A 9,261-nucleotide genomic window follows, 5' to 3' on the forward strand; every position below is an offset into this window, starting at 1 on the left:
ACTGCCCTGAAAAGAAAGTATATTTCATGTCTTCAGTTAGCAAGCATTTATTGTGCATACACTACTTACCTCATATAAAATGTACTTAAAATGTTTTGAAAGGCTGGGGAGATGGTTCATTGGATGCATTACTTGCCACGTTAGTTTGAGGGCCTGAGTTCAAATCGCCAAGACTTACCTAAGCTAGGCTCGGTAGCTCAGGTTTTTTCCTGTGAGGGAGGCAGAAACGGGACAAGGCCTGGACGCTTGCAGCCAACTGGACCAGAGAAAAAAGTGGCTCTGTGTCCAACAGGGAGGGAGATAACCAGCAAAGCCTGAGACGAGCCCATCAGCTTCACATGCACACTGTAACATACATGACCCACCTTTTACACACATGAATGCAGGCATGCACACACTAACATGCACACACACAAAGTAAAAAACTGAAAATACGGCATCATGATTGCCATTTATTTTTAGTAACTTTGTTGTTATTAATATACTTTTACTTGTCTCTATTACAACTCTTCAGTTTGACCTAACAGTTGCAGTATGCTGTAGTGACCTGCAGGGGGTGGTGTTGGATTTGAAGTTGTACCTCCCAAACCTTGGCCCATGATCTCCTATAGCTGTGGGAAATCTAGGGGCAGTTGTGTCACTGCGGAGCCATCAAAAGCCTTTTGTGAGCGTTTGATGTCAGCTGCCCTCTTTGCAGTCAGAATCCAATGGCACGGATTAGAATTTGTAGAGCCGTTCTAACAGGAACCCGAACTAGAGAAAACAAAACTCCTCACACCGTGGGAAAGTACAAAAGAATTCTGGCTGTCTGTGCCCCTAAAACCAGGTACCAAGGCTCTAATTCAGGTGCTGGTGTCTGGAGAGGGTCTTGGACCGGTGAGGGTGGATACTATTCAGGGTGGTCCGGGGTACAGTGGAATGTGGGCCAAACAGCCCACTGTTGACATTACATCAGCCTGTGCACAGTACAGCTTGGGAAAGGGCCTGGGATAAGTTACCAGCCATGTGCACAGGACACAGAGACCCTGTGTGCCAAAATGCACTTAGCAGTTGAAATATATTACATTTTAAGTAGCCTGCCCGTGGGTCCAGGTAAGCTCCACTGGGTAGGTGCCGTGTTGAATACACCTGACTCTACCTGTGGGGCTGGGAATGCAGGGAGTAGAGAGACTACGAGCCCCATAAGGCATTGGGGGGGGGCTTTCCCTTCTAGTGACAACCCACATTTTCACCAGTGGCTCCTGGACTTATTAGGACAACCCCCGGCTTGTTCAGCCCCGGCTGTCACAGTGTAGGAGTGACAATCATTTACCCAGCTTCATGCTCACTCCATACCAGTTCCTCCTCGGATACAGATGTGCTGTAGCAGACTGGCCTGACTCCCTCGCGGGTCGCCTTAAGGTGAGGACTGCGAGCCACGGGGTACAGACACTGCTCTGTGGCAGTGTGGGTGGTATCAGTTCTCCCTATTCTGACGTTGAGACAAAAGACATAATTCTCTGCATGACGTTCAGGGCCTCTGGTGAATCCAGGCTCACTCAGCTCCCCCTCTGAAGCTTCTACCTCCTCTCCTAAGACTACACAGCTGTAGTGAGTGTCAGGAAACCGGAGTAGCCTGCAGGGCCAGGGTGGCATGCCATGGCCGCTCTTCTCTCCCACAGCAACAGAACAAACTTCAGAGTGGCTCCTTCTCTGCCACAGCCGTGGACTTTAATGCTCACAGTTTTCTGTGGGTCCCTCTCCATCCATCTGCATGCTCAGGTGAACCTGTAAGACACGTGGCATCCCAGGCTACAGTGTCACAGTTCAGACTGTAGATGCTGTGGTACCCAGCCCAGGCTCAGGTGAAGCTGTAAGACACACAGCATCCCAGGCTACGGTGTCACAGTGCAAGCCATGGATGCTGTGGTACCAAGCACAAGCTTTGGTGAAGCTGTTAGACACGTGAGATCCCAGGCCACAGTGTCACCTGCTATGGGGCTGTTATGGTTGAGATATTGAGTGTTGAAGACTTTGTCCCTACTGGGTAAGTTGAGTCACAGGGGATCCTAGACTGCAGCATCGTCCTTGGGGGGCTGTATTCCTAAAGCAAAGTGAGTGATAGCATCGATGGCCAGCCCAGCGTGGATCCATTTCCTCACAAATGTTTCAAACGTCAAGCTCTCCTAAGAGTGGAATTGTGTAAACTACTAGATGTATACAGCTACAGTTGTGTCATGATGGTGACAAAGGAGACATTTAGATATATCCTGCCCCACTGGGGAGGCAACCAGACTGTATCTGTGGGGGAAAAGGATGCCCTCAGATTTGGGAGTGCGGCAGTGTCCTAAGGAAGACAAAGCCTTGTTCAGCTTCTCCATGAAACACGCCAAGAGGCTGAGTGGCAGGGCTCCATGCCTAAGAACAGGATGCCACGGCACAAGCCACGATTCCTACCTCAGTCACTACCATCCCAGGTACCTGGGAAAACTCCCAGGCAGGCCAGGCAGGCCTCAGTGAACTTCAGTGACCTTACTCACCCTTTGTCTCAAGAGGGAGCAGGTGGGCAGAGAGCCACCTGAAGTACCTGCTATTGGAGAAATGCCGGGCTTGTGATGGGTTCTTTTTTAAATTTTTATTTATGTATATTTTATGTATGAGTGTTCTGCGCATATACCTGCAGGCCAGAAGAGGGCATCATATCCTGTTCTAGATGGTTGTGAGCCACCATGTGCTGCTGGGAATATTATGCTCAGGTGTGTGACTTTTGTTTATGTTGCATTTGTTTAACTCTGTGAAGCTGTGATTGGTTGCCTGTCTTGAACATCTGATGGTCGCCTGATAGCGAGGCAGGAGAAAGGGTAGGCGGGGCTGGCAGGCAGAGAGGACAGAGAGAAGGGGGAAACTGGGAGAAGGAGTTCTGAGTAAGTAACCTGAGAAAGAGGACATCAGGGACCAGCCACCCAGCAATCCACGGAGTAAGAATAAGATTTAAAGAAGTAAAATAATGGGAAAAACACAGAAGTCAAAGAGTAGATGGAATAATTTAAGAAAAGCAAGCAAGAAACAAGGACCTTTGGAACCATCTCTCCTTAAGAGAGGTATAAATGAAAGCCATGCACGCACAAGTCTGAGGCTTGGTAGAATTGCAGCTAAGCAGAATTTTGCTGTACCCCTTTTTTTCGATATATAAGCAAGCTGTTTCTCAATCTTGACGGGTTAACCTATATACAGGCCTCTCCTGTATATTTCCACTCCCATGTTGTAACAAGAGGCAGTAGAGGCTTCTTCTGGGTGGTCCATTGTCACCTATGGTCCCTGTCACAGGTAGAGCAGGCTGAGCTAGAGACACTGGAACAGGTGACGCTCTGGGGGCCCAGGCCCCCAGGATCAGCAGCTGGAAGGCAGCTGGGGAGGTGCTGAGGCTGCAAACCCTGAGGTCACTTACACCTCAGGAGGAAGCTGGAGATGACAGAGAACTCAAACAGTGGACTGGGGATGGGCAAAGAACCACAGCCTGGGGCTAGAAGAGCTCCAGGGGGCTTCCATGGATAGAGAGCTAACAGCTAAGAGCCAAGAGTCCTGGCACCCAAAGCTAGAGAACCGCACGCCGTTGTAGAAAGCCTAGAGTTTGCTCCAGCCTGAGCCTGGAGAGCTGATTGTTTCCAGTTTGGAATGCTTGAGGCTGAAACTAGCGCTGAGGAAGGAGAGCTGTGAGCCTCTCAGGTTTGCAACCCTTGAGACCCGGGCATACGGGAGCCCACGGCCATCAGCACCCCCAAAGCTCCCCCAGCCTACCACATCTGAATAAGGCAGATGGGGCCAGCTGTTGATGTCCCAGGCTGGGCGGGGCTCCACGCAGACACATTCCGCCAGACCTCTCTCCTGTCTGCCTCCCACACTCTTCGGTCTGTCTTCCTCTCCCACACTCAGTGACCCATGTAACTTATGACTGGCCTTGATGCTTTTACATCGTACCTCCGCTCACAGAACCCCAACCTCAGAGAGAAAACCATTTAAATTGGACCGAAGACATTATCAGTAACAGAGAAAGAACCTCGGAGAGAGAGTTTAAAGACAGAGCTGAGGATCACCAGAGATGAAGAGATACAGAGTATGGTAGAGGCAGCAAGAAACACCTAGTTCTCAGAGGGAGGTCGTGCAAAGACCTGAGGATCTGGATCTGGTTTTGTTAGCTCTCAGGCTTGGCCTTCTCCCGAACAGCACTCCCCAGCTCTTCATGACCGTGTAGGTGACAGTGGAGGTGACCATCACGCCAGACCACCCACTTTCTCCATAAGGGTCTTCTGGAGCAACAGAAGCCACTAAGACTCTCAGTCTGCTCCCCCCATCACATCCGGCCAGAGCAGGGGGACCAGAGGAAATCCAATTGGAGGGCTAGCCAGAGAAAGAGCATTTGTCTACCCAGCAGCCTCCAGTGTCCTCCCCACAGCTCAGGACAATGGGCACTTCTCTGTTGATTTTCTGTTCTCAGCTGGACAGAGGGTAAACTGTGACAGGCAAGACCTACCAAAGAAAGTGGCCTGTGTACAGAGTGAGCCCGGGGCTCGGTGATGTCATGCTAAACCCTGGAAGGAAAAGGAACTGGGAACATGGGTGGGGGTGGGAGCAGACAACAGGAAAAGTACAAAGAGGAAACAGATTTCCAGAGAGCTGCTTCCAGGTCATCCAGGCCACAGGTCCTGAGCCAGCTGCTGCTGGGGTTGGGGTGGACACTCGGGGACATTGAAGCCCGTACTGACCTGCATACACCTGGCTTGCTGTTGCTACCACACATGCGGTGGATTCCTGCACTGGGCTGCAGAGCACTGGTGGGGAACGGGAGGTAAAACACTGGGTCTCGTGGCCCAAGGTCTGTATCACACCAGAGAAGCTGACTGCAAAGCCGGGTGGTGGTGGTGCACGCCTTTAATCCCAGGAAGCAGAGGCAGGGGGATCTCTAAGTTCAAGGCTAGCCTGGTTGATCTACAGAGCTAGTTCCAGGACAGCCTAGGCTACTCAGAGAAACCCTGTCTCACGATGGGGGCAGGAGGCGAGTGTGGCAGAGCAGGGGCTTCTTCCTAGAAGACTCCAAGGTCAAGTAGCATTTTAAATGTGAATGTTCTGAACAGCAGGGGGGTCAGTGTTCAGCTCTTGACCTCATAGTTCCCAGGAAATTCATATTTTAGAAAAGCAGAGCAGAACAACCCTACAAGGTTAATAAGGAATTTACAGACAGACAGATGTACTTGACCATGTCCAACTTGCAGCCGGGGTGCCCCAGATAGCTAGGAATGCAGCTAGACACAAAATGGTGAGCTTACTTATAATGAAGGAGATTTGGGTTTTTGTTTGGTTTGGGTAGTTCTATGTGTATTGAGAGTGTATGTTTTGTATAGGTTCACACATATGTGTGTACATGTAAAAGCCAGAGGTTGACAGTGGGCATCTTTCTTGCTCACTCTCCACCACTTTTAAAGTTTTCATTTTTCATATTGATTATTTTATTACTATTTTTACTGTGTAGATATATGGCGATGGTACAGAAGCAGAGGGCAACTCAGTGGAATTGGTTCTGTCCCTGATGTGGGTTCCAGGGCATGAACTCAGGCCATCATTCAATAGCAATTGCTTGACCCCGAGTCATTTCACCACCTTGGTTTTTAAGACACAGTCTCTCACAGAGAGGCCAATTCAGCTATGCCGGCTGCCAGTGACTTGGGATCCTCCTGTCTGTATCCCTCCAGCACGGTGATGCACACTGCCCCAGCTGGCTTTACATGGGTGCTGGGAACCCAAACTCATGTCCTCATACTTACATGGCCCATAATTAATCTTTATAACTCCACTGTGCAGCTCCTAAGTTCAAACTTTGAAGGTGACAGTCTATCATAATGCCAGTACCTTGAGCACACCCTAGAGTCCGTTTCACTGATCTCGGCTTTCCCCAGACGAGCTCCTTACTCTGCTCCAAGGTTTTCCAAGGTTCAAGTTGTCTATGTCCCTCCAGCCTTCACCTGGAGGGTGAGGAGGCCCAAAGGTCTTGACAAGAGCCTGGAGGCTTGAGGGTTAGGAACCTGCTGTAAGCAGTGCCCCCCAAGTCCAGGAGTCTCTGTGACAATTCTTTACAGGAACACATCCCATAGATTTGGGCAGTCGCCACATAAGAGTTACCCAGTCCTAATGCATGCAATTCTTTTCTAGGCTACCATACTCCGGAACTGTGTTAGAATGGGGACACTACACTTGACGTGCTCATGAGAGGCACTGTGACTACCCGTGGACAGCTCACTCCATGGCTGCCGAGTCTGTAGAGGAGCTGGTGCTCCCTGGCTATGATCACTCAGGTTTTGATCTAGGTCTGGGTCTGACCCGGCCATCTGCATCCCTGCTGTCACCTCCTCTGCTCACTGCGTGCCTTTGCCAATGAACTTCACTATAGCATATATCATGACCTTCTTTGGATCATTTCCTGGGACACGTTTTTACCTACACCCATTTATAGTAAAAGAGCACCTGAGCTAGCGAGATGGCTCAGCCGGTAAGGGCACTTGCCGCCGAGCCTGGCAACAGAGTTCAATCCTGTGCTACTCGACTGGTGGAAGAAGAGAACCAGCTCCCACCAGTCGTCCTCTGACCTCCATATGCACGGCATATGCGATCCTTGTCTCACACAATAAACAAAAGGCAATTTAAATTTGTAAAGCACACATTTAGAAGCTTCTTATACAAACTGCAGTTTCCTTGTACAAGAGGTCTTTCAATATATGAAGAGTTTACATAGGACTATTAATAAATATTAAATTTTAAATATTTAATATCAAAGTATTCAATATTTTCTGATTAAAAATTAATCCTCAAATAAGAAACCATTGGGAGAGAATCAAATAGATTTGATAATCAAGAAAAGAACTGCTGGAGAGATGATTCAGTGATTTAAAAAAAAAAGCCCCACAATTGAGGTCAGAGGAAAACCATGACTGGGTCCTCAGGGACCACCTAACTTGGCTTTTTGAAGCAGTGTCTTACCAGCCTGAATTCACTAGGTAATGATCCACAGCCCCAGAGATCCACGCTTCTCCACCTGTTTCCACCTGCCCATTTCTTGGATTACAACACACATTATCACGTGTGACTTTTTTGGGTGCAGTCTGACCATGGAACCAGGTCTTGTGTTTGCAAGGCAGATTCAGAACCATCGCCTGTGTACCCAAATGTCATCCCGAATAGAGGGAGCAGGAAAGAGATACAGAAAGATGAGAGTGATTGGTTGTTTTTCAACCACACCTGATAGAAGCGGTAGCACTGAAGTCTGGACAATACATTGGAGTCAAGGCTCATGGGCCTCACGACCCTGGAACCTCGTTTTCAGAACTCTGTGTTTTAACATCTGATACTCCAGACTCCGAGGCAAACACACAGTGTATGGGTGTCCTCAAGGTTCCAGAAGAATCTGGACATCCCCTCCCATCACATACATGCACACTGGAAATCTGGCTGTCCCTAAGAGCAAGAGTGTTCTAGGGTCCAAGGCCTGCACCTCTCTCTAGTAAGAAAGCATCAGTTGTACTCCAGCCTTTCCCCATGCATAGGAGGGAATAAGGAGACTACCGTGGGGTCTGCCCCATCAAAGAGCATGCTTTGTGACCCTCTGAGGATCTGGGCTTCTCTTCCCAGTGGCTGTAGAGACCAGTATCAGCCCAGAACACCCCAAGACGAAGTTCTCAGCACAAAGGAGATTTGCTTGCCGTATAGGGACAAAGGGCAGGGAATAAGAGACAAGACAGGAGACAGAGGATGAGGGAGAAGGGAAGGGGTATTTGTCCTGGGAGGGACAACGGACTGCCTCTGGAGAGGAGACAGGCATGACCCATAGGCAAATGGCAGTTTATAAGGTAAAAGGGGAAACCCTGTGTTAGGATGAGGTGTCTAGTTTTGATTGATTTGTTTAAATTAGGGCAGCCACAGGGGGGTTTGATTTTGGGGCTTCAATACTTTGATGGCTGGACCTTGTTAATCAGCCTCAGGAGGAGGAAGGGCCAAATAAGGGAATCGATTGTGTAGGATTGGAATCTAATGGTTTTTAGCCAGGCAGAGGGAATGGGAGAAAAGGGCAAGGCCCGCCAGAGCCATGTGTGTCATACTCAGGCTGGCTGGAGGCCCTTCAGTGGCCCTTGTCCATGTTCCAGCTCCAACCCCAAACTTCTTCCTACCCAGATCACGTAGGCAACATCCATGCATCTGGGTATCCTAAGCTCATAAAATCACCCATGCTCCCCCAGGTCCTATGTTCAGCTGGGTCCACTCTACACATCTGGTTCTCCTCAGCTGACATAGGTCCCTCTGTTCAGTGGGGTTCCCTCTTCTCAGCTGCTAGGCCTGTTCTAGTTTATTTTGAGTTTCCTGGAGGTGTCAGGAGGCCACGTGATGAAGGAGGTCCCAGTCCCATACACGGGGAATCCCAGTCAAATCAGGTGGTGCTTGCATCTCCAGTTCCCCATGAACCCTCTCTAAGAGCTGTGGTTGGCCGATGTGACTTTATCTTGTACTTTCTGTTTTAAGATGTTTGGACATGCTAGAACTTGATGCTGGGGAGAGATACCCCCTCCCCCTGAATCAGTTGGTTCCTAGGAAAAACAGCACAGGGTTTGGCTCGCACGTCCCTCAGACAGACCAACACCCACACCCTTCTCTGACTTTCAGATGCAAAACTATGCTCTCTGAACTACCCCGAGTCAGAGAATTAAAGAGGATCCCAAGGCCAGACATAGTCAGGGAGGTGGAGAGGACCACCCCCCCCACACACACACACTTCCCCATTGCCACCAAAGCCCAGATCCCAGAATCACACTGGCCAACAGTGACCAGTCTGCTTGCTCTGCCTACAGGAGCCACAGCACAGGCCTGGCTTGAACCACTCTCACCTACTCCTGAATTCCCAGCCCTGCTATCCATCCATGGCATGAAGTGACCACTCCTCAGTTCTGGTGGCTGTATGGACCTCATGAGCCCATACACAGCCCTCGTGGCTCCATCACCCCAGTCTCCGGGGCAAGACCTGGAGTGATGGGGCTAGCTATGAAGACAGGTATAAAGATGGAGGTGGTGAATACCCTGAGGGTGATGGAGAGGCAGAGGAAACCTCAGCATCCACGGAAGCTGGCTGCAGTGATACCCTAGATCTCTCAAGACTCATCAGAGTCCAGTTACTGTGGGGCCACACCACACCCGCCATTCTGGGGATCAGAGAGAGAGAGGCAAGCACAGCCGAATTTCAGAAGC

Source organism: Chionomys nivalis, chromosome 20 (genome assembly GCF_950005125.1).
Source record: "Chionomys nivalis chromosome 20, mChiNiv1.1, whole genome shotgun sequence".
Classification (NCBI taxonomy): domain Eukaryota; kingdom Metazoa; phylum Chordata; class Mammalia; order Rodentia; family Cricetidae; genus Chionomys; species Chionomys nivalis.